Source organism: Pseudophryne corroboree, chromosome 4, assembly GCF_028390025.1.
Source record: "Pseudophryne corroboree isolate aPseCor3 chromosome 4, aPseCor3.hap2, whole genome shotgun sequence".
In the NCBI taxonomy this organism is placed as follows: Eukaryota; Metazoa; Chordata; class Amphibia; order Anura; family Myobatrachidae; genus Pseudophryne; species Pseudophryne corroboree.
This window is the reverse complement of record NC_086447.1, coordinates 879450481-879463986: the sequence shown is the minus strand read 5'-3', so window position 1 is coordinate 879463986 and position 13506 is coordinate 879450481. Positions and strand designations below refer to the sequence as shown.

At 51.7% G+C, this 13506-nt stretch overlaps 1 protein-coding gene across 1 annotated transcript in view; it reads left to right on the top strand.

The window, feature by feature from the left end:
- DNAH8 (dynein axonemal heavy chain 8) overlaps positions 1-13506 on the top strand; it is a 1853457-nt gene that overhangs the window by 1316507 nt on the left and 523444 nt on the right. The window lies entirely within an intron of this gene.

The window sequence follows — 13506 nt, the reverse complement described above, 5'->3', positions numbered from 1 at the left end:
ATCTTGAAAGAAAATGGTAATCAAGCCTTCTTAAATTGTTCCCAGAGAATAGAAAAAAATTCATCAACTCAAAGAAACGAAAACTTTACATTAAAGACTCTATAGAGAAAATACTGTATTAGTGTAATGTACCCATTTACCATTAACAACTTAAAGTACATAACCCATAGACGTCAGATACACATTTCCAGACCGTAGAGTGTTGGTTGGTAAATTTAAAAACGTATTAGTAGATTATTTGCGAGTGGAACCCCAAGATTCCCACTGCCTAGGAGCCTCCACAGGGTTTAATCCGGCACTGCATTGCAGTAAGGTGAATCAGCCCATTTGACTTTCAAGACATTACAAATATGCTGAATGGGGTGTGATACGGGTGACCGGTGTTTGGGATGCCTGCAGTCAAAAGGCCGACACTGGCATCCCGTTGGTGAGAATCCCGACAGGGGTCAAGTAAGTATAATCACCCTACCTCCCTAACCCTCCCTTCCTGCAGCCTAACCCTAACCCGCCTCTGTGGTGCCTAAACCTAACTCCCCCTCTCCGCAGCCTAACCATAACCCTCCCCCCGCAGCCTAACCCTAACCCTTCCCGGTGGTGCCTAAAACCCCCTGCGTGCAGCCCAACCTTAACACCACCCCCCTTCCCCTTCCACGCAGCCGAACCCTAAACTCCCTGATGGTGCATATACATACAGTATATATACACATATATTTATTTTATTCTTAAGTGCTGCAACATTATACTGATTTACATGATTTACAGAGGAAATAAATAGATTCATCATATTGGGTGAGAATTAGAGTCATAATTCATTCTTTGTAAACTGTTTTTTGCTATTTGAGACCTCATTCAGTAGTTCCAGAAAAACACCATTCACAAGTTTTGGCTTTACTTTAAAATTCACCATTGTACAGTTTAGTCCTAGCTCATCTTACCTGCTAATCGCATGTGTAATGCGGCCATACAGTACAACTGCTCCACATTTCCTCGATCCCTAATCCAATCCACTGATCAAAAAACAGCAACAAACCATAAGGTAAATTCTCCATGTTAAAAATCCCCATTTCAGCAAATTGGGGAAGTCAACATTTTGAATGTCTGGGCATTGCCCCAGTCCATCACAGATATATGGTGCCTATAATACTAAACTGACTTTAAATGATGTTACATATTCGGGGCCTATAATTATAGTAAGTGAAATAATTATTAGATAATGGGGCGGGATGTAATGAAGTCCAAGGTCGGCGGCTGTGCGGGATGCCAGTCGAACTCGAATGTTTTTTTAAAGGGGCAATCATATACAGGGCATGGTTTAGCCTTGTACATGATTGCCCTTTAAAAAAAAGTCTGAGTTCGGCTGGCATCCTGCACGACCGCCGAACTCGGACCTCATTACATCCCACCGTATACTTTTATGGTGTATTTTTTTTTTTTACCAAGTTGATTTCTGAAACAGATACGAAAAATTCAAATGTTAACTGTTGTGAATAGTGTACAGATATACAGTACAAATTAGGTTTTCCTCTTTGAAATAAAAAGAAATGTATACATCTGCCGTACAGCAATAGATTTACTCCAATGGGGATGGCCATATACGGACCACTTAAAAGGCTTCTGTGACCGGAGAGACTAACCAGCCACACGTGAAATGGCTGCCGCGGCACTGAAGGGGTTAACCCCTAGTGCCCGGCGCCATTAGGAGGACAATGGGCTCTTGGCGCCATTTTTAAACTGTGCACTGGCGCTAGTTGCCATCTTTAAATGTAGTGTGGGTGCTAGGCACCGGGTATTTAAAAATATATTTAATACTGTGTTTTCACCAATGTTATATTTAAGGCAATAGGCACAGTTGTAAGATTGCACATTTACATTGCATGCAAATGCCAGCACTTAGAAGGAATGTGTAAGCTGTGTTGGACATTTACGTTTGTGGACAAATGGCTTGGAAGCTTCTCACCTAGGAATTGAGATGCTGATGACCCTGGCACCTGGAAAGGGGTGTATGGACAAGCCATTTCTTTGAGATTGAGAGGTGTCTCTGTGTAACTATATAGACACATGCAGGTGAAAGGATTTGTTGCTGTCTTCTCTGAATATTGGGGGTCATTCCGAGTTGTTCGCTCTGTAAATTTTTTCGCATCGCAGCGATTTTCCGCTTAGTGCGCATGCGCAATGTCCGCACTGCGACTGCGCCAAGTAAATTTGCTATGCAGTTAGGAATTTTACTCACGGTTTTTTCTTCGTTCTGGTGATCGTAATGTGATTGACAGGAAGTGGGTGTTTCTGGGCGGAAACAGGCCGTTTTATGGGTGTGTGTGCGAAAAAACGCTACCGTTTCTGGGAAAAACGCGGGAGTGGCTGAAGAAACGGAGGAGTGTCTGGGCGAACGCTGGGTGTGTTTGTGACGTCAAACCAGGAACGACAAGCACTGAACTGATCGCAGATGCCGAGTAAGTCTGGAGCTACTCAGAAACTGCTAAGAGGTGTGTGGTCGCAATTTTGAGAATCTTTCGTTCGCAATTTTAAGAAGCTAAGATTCACTCCCAGTAGGCGGCGGCTTAGCGTGTGTAAAGCTGCTAAAAGCAGCTTGCGAGCGAACAACTCGGAATGAGGGCCATTGTGTGAACTGGGTTTGCATGGAGATGTTAGAGAGACAGGAACATGTTAATCAGATTGTGTTTTACAAATGCAAACTAGTGGGTTTCATTCAACAACAGTTTGATGTAACATTTCTTAGGCTGCATTATGTGTGATGCAGATTATGTTTAATTTACAGTATAAGAACGTTGTCTATGTGTGAGAGGGTGAATGCAATTGAAATGCAAGTTACATTTACATTTGTGAAAGAGACAGGAACATGATAATCAGATTGTGTTTGGGAAAGCACACTGGTTTGGTTATATATGAAAAGGAGCGGGAATGTGCTTTATCTAATTCTTAACTTTTGAAATGTAACTAGTATTTCTTTATATTTTCTGCGATAACCTGATTGGTTAGAGAAGACAGGGAGGGCTTACCCCCCTGTGGTACTGTGTGTAGAACTGAGATAAAAAGAGGATGCCTGTGAGCCTCCAGGTTGTAGTAGTACCATCTTATTCTGCTGGAACATCTTGCTGTATGCTGTTGCCCCTAGCAATAGGGAAGAGTTCTCTTTAGAACTATTGAGCCAATAAAACATCATTGCCTCAAGAAGATTGCTTCATCTTGTGACCTACAGGGTTAGGCCAAACCTAGCCCCGTCCTCCGGCTGTCCAGGGAAGCACCTAACGTCTCCAAGTTCCGCCTTCCGCCAGCTACCGGTAGAGGCCTAGCAAGTGGCTAGTGGGGATTCGTCAACGCCACACAGGTGTGGTAAGGCAGTGCGTCGGCACATACAGAGCAGAACCGTGGTTCCAAACGCCACGGCAGGTTAGGAGTTTGGTGGTGGCAGCATAAACCCGCCCACAACGCAGTGGGTGGAGTCAGTAACAGGCGGTTACTGACGGTAAGCGGGAATCCCCTATGTGGTCAGGCCTCGTGTGACTTGACCTTCCATTCTGTGCGCAGCCGTCGGGACGCGAAAGCGGCGAGTGCTTTCATACGGGACCGTCCTGTCACAGAAATTGGTGGCATAGTGGTGGGATATTCCCAGGCGGCTTTTCATCACCCGATTGGAGAAGCCGAGTTACTCAGGAGAGGAGTAACTGCAGCGCAGGAGAACGCACAAGATGGCGGAATTCAGCGGAATGTCCAAGGATGATCTGGAGATCGTGTGCCAGGAGAAGGGTGTGGATATCCCTTCCAACGCGTCCAGAAGCGTCATGAAGGCGGCGCTCATGAGCTTGGAGGAGTCCCATCGGGCGGAGGTGGAAAGCACTGACGGCGTCAGCATCGCAGAGGACGGCCCAACAGTGGACCTTCGTAAGGAACCGGTGAGACCCACAAGCCCCGCCCTCTCTCACAGCAGCAATGTTTCCCAGCAATCCCTAGCAGGGCCAGGATCCCAACGTCCCAGGGGGGGGGGCCCGGATACCCTAGCAGATCGGCTAGCGGAATTGGGGGAAAGGGCAACGGAGCAAGAACGCATGCTTGTCATCCGGATGTGGCATGCGGAGCGGGCATCACCAGCCGTGGTACCCCGGGAGCCGTTGTCAGCTGTTGTACACAGATCAGGACGAGTTCAGTTTGCCAAGTTTGCAGACAGTGATGGGGACATTGATGGACATTTGCAAGTTTTTGAAAGGACTTGTAAACTACACGATCTACCCAAGTCAGAGTGGGTGAGACACCTTGTGCCCACTCTGCATGGAGAGGCCTTGGAGGCCTATCGAGGAGTGGCCATGGAGGACTATGGGAACTACGACGAAGTTGCGAAGGCCCTCCTCCAGCGATTCTTCATCACTCCAGAGTCTTACAGGAAGAAGTTCAGAGACTTGCCCAAAAATCCTAGCAGCACCCATGGGCAGTTCGCCACCCAGATGCGGCAGTACGTGGTGAAGTGGGTGAAAGATTCTGAAGCCACTACATGGGACGCACTGATCGACCTGATCTGCAGGGAGCAGTTCTACCGCAGGCGCGCCCCAGAAGTGAAGGAGTGGGTGCTAGATCGGGAGCCACCCAGCTTAAAGATGGCTGCCCAGTTAGCCGACAAGTATGTGGCAATTCGGCCACAGGGGCAGAAGCGCCCAGCCAGCAGCCAGCTCCAGAAGACTGCACCACCAAGGGGACCCCCCTCTTCAGCTCATCACCCCCAAAGACAAGCATCTTCCAACCCGGGTGCTCTTGGCCAGCAACCGCACCGCAGCGTCCCTGCAACTGATCAGAGATCATCGGTGCCACGACTGGAGAAGAAGTGCTACGGCTGTGGGAAAATCGGACATCTGAGGATGAACTGTCCTGCATCCCAAGCACCCCAGACTCGTGCCCCAAATCCGAGTGCTGGAGCCCGGCTCGCTTGTTTGACGAGAGGAGATGAGCCTACAGATACTGTTCCCCCTCCAGTCAGTCCGATGGAGTGTGGTGAGAGACAGGTGCACTCTGCGGAGAGAGTCACCTGCATGGCCAAACAGCCCCTACACAACATGTGGAGGCACCTGCAGCCGGTCCACGTGGGACCTCTGCAGGGGGAAGGCCTAAGAGACTCTGGGGCCTCAATCACTGTGGTGAGCCCCCACCTTATAGATCCTGCTGCAGTAGTGCAGGGTCGCACTGCCACGGTCACCCTGGCAGAAGGAACAGAGAAAGCGGTTCCCATGGCAAGAGTCTACCTGGACTGGGGAGCTGGACCAGAGTTGCGAGAAGTTGCCGTCATGGATGGTCTCCCAACTGATGTGGTCCTAGGAAATTATCTGGGTGGTGGGATCGTCACTATGTTTGTTGGCGCCATTCCCCGGAGTCAAGTTCCAAAACCACCGTTGACATCAGCTACTCCAGCACAGCCCAGCCCAGAGGAAAAGACTACAGCTGCTAGACAACTGCCAGCACAGCCAACCACAGCATCAACCAGCCCAGAGGAAAAGATTACAGCGGCTAGATCAGTACATCGACCCAGCATGCCTTTTGCCTCTGGTATGCCTACGTCCACTAGCAACGCAGAGGATGTCGGTTCCTGCTCATTTGATCCTGTGGGGGTGCCCAATGATGCTCCTGACCCAAGTAGTTTGCCAACTCCGGCGGTGAGTATGAGAAACCACACTGACTTTTCCATGACTGACCCCTACCAGACTGACCCTAGTAGTCCCCACCTAGATCCCCCTGTAGAGTGTCCCAATTTAGGAGAGATTGAGGGCCACAGGCAGGAGTTTAGGGAGGCTCAACTCTCTGACCCATCCCCGAAAGGCATGAGGCGCCACTCTGGCAGCGGCCTTGACAGGGTTGGGGCAGGAAGTGTGACCTGGCGGGAAGGTTTAAGGTACAGGGTAGACAGGAAAGTGGGAGGGGATAGACCAGATAGGGAATGTGTCCAACTGGTCCCCCCAGGGAACTTTCCTGCGCAACCGGTGTCGGTTGCCAGCGAAACCCCTTTGGGCAGTAACCCTGAGATAGACCGTACCCTGAAGTGCCTGACACAGTGCTTACCCTGGTCTGGAATGTCGGATGACGCCCAGACCAACTGTAAGGCTGGTGCCATGCGTTGGCAGCTGGGGCACTCCAGCGGTTGTGTTGTCTCTGGGCCTCTGCCCATAGGAGAACCCTTGCAGCAAGTTGCTGTGGACATAGCAGGTCCCCTGCCTGTGCGCAGTAGATCGGGGAAGACACGCAGCCTCCCTGTAGTGGATGCCACACAGGATCCAGAGGCTGGTGGTCTGGCCGCCATCACTGTGGCACAGGTAGCGGACGAGGAGGCAGAAGTAGGCCTAGGTGACAGGGTAGGTTTCCCGAGTCATAGGTCGACGGAGGATTGGAGGGCAGGTCTGACAGTTAGGGCAGACAGTTGCCAGATAGGTATGACGGAGGTGCAGTGCCTGGGGCACCATGTGGGAGGAGACAGGGGTAGGCCCAAACCAGAGGGGGTGGAGGCAACCAGAGGCTGTCCCCGACCCACATCACCCAGACCGGTACTGACCTTAGAACCTGTAAGGCCCTACGGACACGTTGTCATTGACTTTAGTCCTGTAGTGAACCCCTTGACAGAGATGGCTAGGAAGGGCATTCCCAAGTCACTGGACTTTGCACCCGCTTGCGAGTTGGCATTCCAGTCATTGAAGGAGGCTCTGGTACCCGCTCCAGTGCTGATGGCGCACATTCTTGACCAGGACTGTGTGTTACGAACTACTGCGCCACTGCACGGACTGGGAGCAGTACCGAGCCAGAAAGAGCCATATGGGCAGGAGCACCCTGTGGCCTGTTTGAGCAGAAAACTGCTATGGTGGGAGGTGGGGTATGCCACAATTGGGACACCTTTGGTGGCACTTGTTTGTAACCAGCCCCCCACCGTGGTGACTTACCACCCACCCGTTAGGTGGCGGCAACCTACCTTGGGGAAATTGGACAGACTTTTGTGGTGGAGCCTTGAACTTGGACTTCAGGTGGACTATTTGCACATTGTGCACCCACGAAGAGAGGCCCACTACACTAGGGATGAACTGTCTAGGCCAGAGCCTACACCCCCCAGGTAGCGTCCCCTTCACCCCAACGGACTGCGGGACCAGGACCCAAATCGTTGGGACATGGGTCCCTGGTTGACCCGCTTGAATTGGGGGGGAGGAGTGTGACCGGAGAGACTAACCAGCCACACGTGAAATGGCCGCCGCGGCACTGAAGGGGTTAACCCCTAGTGCCCGGCGCCATTAGGAGGACAATGGGCTCTTGGCGCCATTTTTAAGCTGTGCACTGGCGCTAGTTGCCATCTTTAAATGTAGTGTGGGTGCTAGGCACCGGGTATTTAAAAATATATTTAATACTGTGTTTTCACCAATGTTATATTTAAGGCAATAGGCACAGTTGTAAGATTGCACATTTACATTGCATGCAAATGCCAGCACTTAGAAGGAATGTGTAAGCTGTGTTGGTTTTAAAATGCATTTACGTTTGTGGACAAATGGCTTGGAAGCTTCTCACCTAGGAATTGAGATGCTGATGACCCTGGCACCTGGAAAGGGGTGTATGGACAAGCCATTTATTTGAGATTGAGAGGTGTCTCTGTGTAACTTTATAGACACATGCAGGTGAAAGGATTTGTTGCTGTCTTCTCTGAATATTGGCCCTCATTCCGAGTTGGTCGCTCGCAAGGCGATTTTAGCAGAGTTACACACGCTAAGCCGCCGCCTACTGGGAGTGAATCTTAGCTTCTTAAAATTGCGAACGATGTATTCGCAATATTGCGATTACAAACTACTTAGCAGTTTCAGAGTAGCTTCAGACTTACTCGGCATCTGCGATCAGTTCACTGCTTGTCGTTCCTGGTTTGACGTCATAAACACACCCAGCGTTCGCCCAGACACTCCTCCGTTTCTCCAGCCACTCCCGCGTTTTTTCCGGAAACGGTAGCGTTTTTATTCACACGCCCATAAAACGCTGTGTTTCCGCCCAGTAACACCCATTTCCTGTCAATCACACTACGATCGCCGGAGCGAAGAAAAAGCCGTGAGTAAAAAAACTATCTTCATAGCAAAATTACTTGGCGCAGTCGCAGTGCGAACATTGCGCATGCGTACTAAGCAGAAAAACGCTGCGATGCGAAGAAAATTACCGAGCGAACGACTCGGAATGAGGGCCTAAGTGTGAACTGGGTTTGCATGGAGATGTTAGAGAGACAGGAACATGTTAATCAGATTGTGTTTTACAAATGCAAACTAGTGGGTTTCATTCAACAACAGTTTGATGTAATATTTCTTAGGCTGCATTATGTGTGATGCAGATTATGTTTAATTTACAGTATAAGAACGTTGTCTATGTGTGAGAGGGTGAATGCAATTGAAATGCAAGTTACATTTACATTTGTGAAAGAGACAGGAACATGATAATCAGATTGTGTTTGGGAAAGCACACTGGTTTGGTTATATATGAAAAGGAGCAGGAATGTGCTTTATCTAATTCTTAACTTTTGAAATGTAACTAGTATTTCTTTATATTTTCTGCGATAACCTGATTGGTTGGAGAAGACAGGGAGGGCTTACCCCCCTGTGGTACTGTGTGTAGAACTGAGATAAAAAGAGGATGCCTGTGAGCCTCCAGGTTGTAGTAGTACCATCTTATTCTGCTGGAACATCTTGCTGTATGCTGTTGCCCCTAGCAATAGGGAAGAGTTCTCTTTAGAACTATTGAGCCAATAAAACATCATTGCCTCAAGAAGATTGCTTCATCTTGTGACCTACAGGGTTAAGCCAAACCTAGCCCCGTCCTCCGGCTGTCCAGGGAAGCACCTAACGTCTCCAAGTTCCGCCTTCAGCCAGCTACCGGTAGAGGCCTAGCAAGTGGCTAGTGGGGATTCGTCAACGCCACACAGGTGTGGTAAGGCAGTGCGTCGGCACATACAGAGCAGAACCGTGGTTCCAAACGCCACGGCAGGTTAGGAGTTTGGTGGTGGCAGCACAAACCCGCCCACAACGCAGTGGGTGGAGTCAGTAACAGGCGGTTACTGATGGTAAGCGGGAATCCCCTATGTGGTCAGGCCTCGTGTGACTTGACCTTCCATACTGTGCGCAGCCGTCGGGACGCGAAAGCGGCGAGTGCTTTCGTACGGGACCGTCCTGTCACAGCTTCCTTAACTAAAAAGTTATACATCAATGCAAAAATAGTACCCATAATCGTACTTTGTGCTTTCAAGACTGCGTAGGGAACATAATGTGACCATAGCAGCATAAACGCACCGTCTGGGCTTCCGCAGCGCCGCTCTATGCATCACCTTTGCTTGGAAGGGGTTAATGTTTTTGGTGGGAGGAACGTAGAGAGAGGGTCCGAGGGGCTGATTGGCTGGATCATGTATAGGGGCTGGCCTGTCATGCATATAGGCTGCTGACCGGGTACTTCCTGCCTCTCTTCCAGCTCTTCTCGTGAGGCCTGCAAGTATTGCTCCCATTTAATATATCCTATACCCTTATTCTCTCTCATACTTCTAAAATATCCCTTTGTACGTATTTCACTCGCTCTCCTCTGTTCCGTGCCCTTCTCTGTCCCCTCTACTCTTTTCCTATATTTCCCCTTCCTATCCTTTGTGCTCCTATGTGTGTCATCCTGAACCCTCCATGGCCGCCAGAATCCGCCCCAGCCGCACCGCTGGCCTCCCCGCCCGGCTCCTGGACGCCTCTGATGTCCAGCCAGCACGGGGAGTGCCTGCTGCGGCTGCCAGTGAGGTCCGTGCCGCACGCGGCCGGGCTCGGCCGCCCGCTCGTGCTCCCCCGCGAGTGTGCTCTCCGTCCCCGCTGCTAGCCGCGGCGGGGGACGGAGCTCAGGGGGATAGAGGGCGCACGCGGCGGCTTGCCAGGGACGGTGCTCTGCCATCCCTGAGCTCGTCGCTAGGTGCTACCCGCGGCAGCTCTGATCACGTGGGGCCGGGACGGAGCTCCCGGCCCGCGGATCGACTGCTTGCGGCCACCAGGGGGGGCAGCACCCAGCCACATGTGGGCTCCACCATGGGGGTTAATGGGCGGGCGGGGGGGTCGCGCGGCTGCCAGACACACGCAGTCTAGGCAGCGCGTGCGTGCTGCTATTCATCCTGCCAGCTGGGGGGCCCAGATGGGGCCTGACCCATCAGGCCGGCTCTCCCCCTCAGCCGGTCAGGTCCGACCTGCGCCCTCCCCTGACAGAGCGGTGCGTCGCCCCCGCTCTGCTGCTGCACATCCCCCGTTGCCTGTTGCGGATAGGGCAGGGCCGGTTAGAAGGGGGCGTTCTGCGTCCGCCAGCGGCGGGGCGGCCCTTCTGGCCTCTCCTGCCGTGGATGGCCCCGTAGCGCCTGCCCCTCCCGGATCGACTCGGATGATGACTGGAGCTGCTGCCGCCGCCCGTGGCCGAGCGGCTCCTCCCGGGGTCACTCACCCCATCAGGGGGGCGGCGGGCGCCGGCGGAGGGCGACCGTTCTTCCCCTCCCCGCGTCCTGTCGTCGCCTGCCGACGTAGCTGCGGACGGCGTTCATTCCGACGTCGCGCTGCCTCCTTCCAGTAGTGACGACTCTCCGGTTTCTCATCCTGCGGCCAATGCTCGGGATAGGAGGAGGTTGCGGCGCTGGCGGTTTGCACGAGGTTCCTCGCAGCGAGACGGCTGTACCGTGATGCCCGACAGTGAGGGATCGTCCGGGTCCTTGCTCCCAACAGGGGGTTTACGAACCTCCCATGGGGCGCACGACTCGCGTGGCGTCTCTGATTTTCCTTTGCCTGCCACTGCGGCTGCGCCCTTGTTTTCTCTAACGTCCTAAGTGGATGCTGGGGACTCCGTAAGGACCATGGGGATTAGCGGCTCCGCAGGAGACTGGGCACAACTAAAGAAAGCTTTAGGACTACCTGGTGTGCACTGGCTCCTCCCACTAAGACCCTCCTCCAGACCTTAGTTAGATTCTTGTGCCCGGCCGAGCTGGATGCACACTAGGGGCTCTCCTGAGCACCTAGAAAGAAAGTATATTTAGGTTTTTTATTTTCAGTGAGATCTGCTGGAAACAGACTCACTGCAGCGAGGGACTAAGGGGAGAAGAAGCGAACCTACCTAACAGGTGGTAGTTTGGGCTTCTTAGGCTACTGGACACCATTAGCTCCAGAGGGATCGACCGCAGGACCCGACCTTGGTGTTCGTTCCCGGAGCCGCGCCGCCGCCCCCCTTACAGAGCCAGAAGCACGAAGAAGGTCCGGAAAATCGGCGGCAGAAGACTTCGGTCTTCACCAAGGTAGCGCACAGCACTGCAGCTGTGCGCCATTGCTCCTCATGTACACCTCACACTTCGGTCACTGATGGGTGCAGGGCGCTGGGGGGGGACGCCCTGAGGGCAATAAATAACACCTTGGCTGGCAAAATATACATCATATATAGTCCCAGAGGCTATATAGATGTAAAATTACCCCTGCCAGTATCACAGAAAAAGCGGGAGAAAGTCCGCCGAAAAAGGGGCGGGGCTTCTCCCTCAGCACACTGGCGCCATTTTCTCTTCACAGTGCAGCTGGAAGACAGCTCCCCAGGCTCTCCCCTGTAGTTTTCAGGCTCAAAGGGTTAAAAAGAGAGGGGGGGCACTAAATTTAGGCGCAATATTGTTTATACAAGCAGCTATTGGGGGAAAAATCACTCAGTTATAGTGTTAATCCCTGCATTATATAGCGCTCTGGTGTGTGCTGGCATACTCTCTCTCGGTCTCCCCAAAGGACTTTGTGGGGTCCTGTCCTCAGTCAGAGCATTCCCTGTGTGGGTGCGGTGTGTCGGTACGGCTGTGTCGACATGTTGGATGAGGAAGGTTACGTGGAGGCGGAGCAGAGGCCGATAAATGGGATGTCGCCACCTGTGGGGCCGACACCAGAGTGGATGGATAGGTGGAAGGTATTAACCGACAGTGTCAACTCCTTACATAAAAGGCTGGATGACGTAACAGCTGTGGGACAGCCGGCTTCTCAGCCCGCGTCTGCCCAGGCGTCTCAAAGGCCATCAGGGGCTCAAACAACGCCCGTTACCTCAGATGGCAGACACAGATGTCGACACGGAGTCTGACTCCAGTGTCGACGAGGTTGAGACATATACACAATCCACTAGGCACATCCGTTACATGATCTCGGCAATGAAAAAATGTGTTACGCATTTTCTGACATGAACCCAAATACCACATAAAAGGGGTTTTATTTTTGGGGAGAAAAAACAGCCAGTGTTTTGTTCCCCCATCAGATGAATGAATGAAGTGTGTAAAGAAGCGTGGTTTCCCCCGATAAGAAACTGGTAATTTCTAAAACGTTACTGATGGCGTACCCTTTCCCGCCAGAGGATAGGTCACGTTGGGAGATATCCCTTAGGGTGGATAAGGCGCTCACACGTTTGTCAAAAGGTGGCACTGCCGTCTTAGGATACGGCCACCTTGAAGGAACCTGCTGATAAAAAGCAGGAGGCGATCCTGAAGCCTGTATTTACACACTCAGGTTATATACTGAAACCTGCAATTGCCTCAGCATAAATAGTGCTGCTGCAGCGTGGTCTGACACCCTGTCAGATAATATTAATACGCTAAGACAGGGATAATATTTTGCTAACATTGAGCATATTTAAGACGTTGTCTTATATATAAAGGATGCACAGAGGGATATTTGCCGGCTGGCATCCAGAATTAATGCAATGTCCATTCTGCCAGGAGGGTAGTAGAAACCCGGCAGTGGACAGGTGATGCTGCATTTAAAAGGCACATGGAGATTCTGCCTTATAAGGGTGAGGAATTGTTTGGGGATGGTCTCTGGGACCTCATATCCACAGCAACAGCTGGGAAGAAAAATTTTTACCTCAGGTTTCCTCACAAAAGCCTAAGAAAGCACCGTATTTTCAGATACAGTCCTTTCGGCTTCAGAAAAGCAAGCGGGTCAAAGGCGCTTCCTTTCTGCACAGAGACAAGGGAAGAAAGAAAAAGCTGCACCAGTCAGCCAGTTCCAGGATCAAATCATCTTCCCTCGCTACCTCTGAGTCCACCGCATGACGCTGGGGCTCCACAGGTGGAGACAGGTGCGGTGGGGGCGCGTCTCGGGAACTGCAGGGATCAGTGGGCATGCCCACAGGTGGATCCCTAGGTTCTGCAAGTAGTATCACAGGGATACAGGCTGGAGTTCGAGACGACTCCCCCTCGCCGCTGCCTCACATCAGCCTTGCCTGCTGCCCTCGGAGAAAGTTAGTACTGGCGGCAATTCACAAGCTGTACTTCCAGCAGGTGAAATCAAGGTACCCCTCCTTCAACAAGGCCGGGGTTACTATTCCAAAATGTTGTGGTACCGAAACCAGACGGTTCGGTGAGACCCATTCTAAAATTGAAATCCTTGAACACTTATATACGAAGGTTCAAGTCCAAAATGGAATCGCTCAGGGCGATTATTGCAAGCCTGGAAAATTTCAGGGTATCACTGGACATCAAGGATACTTACC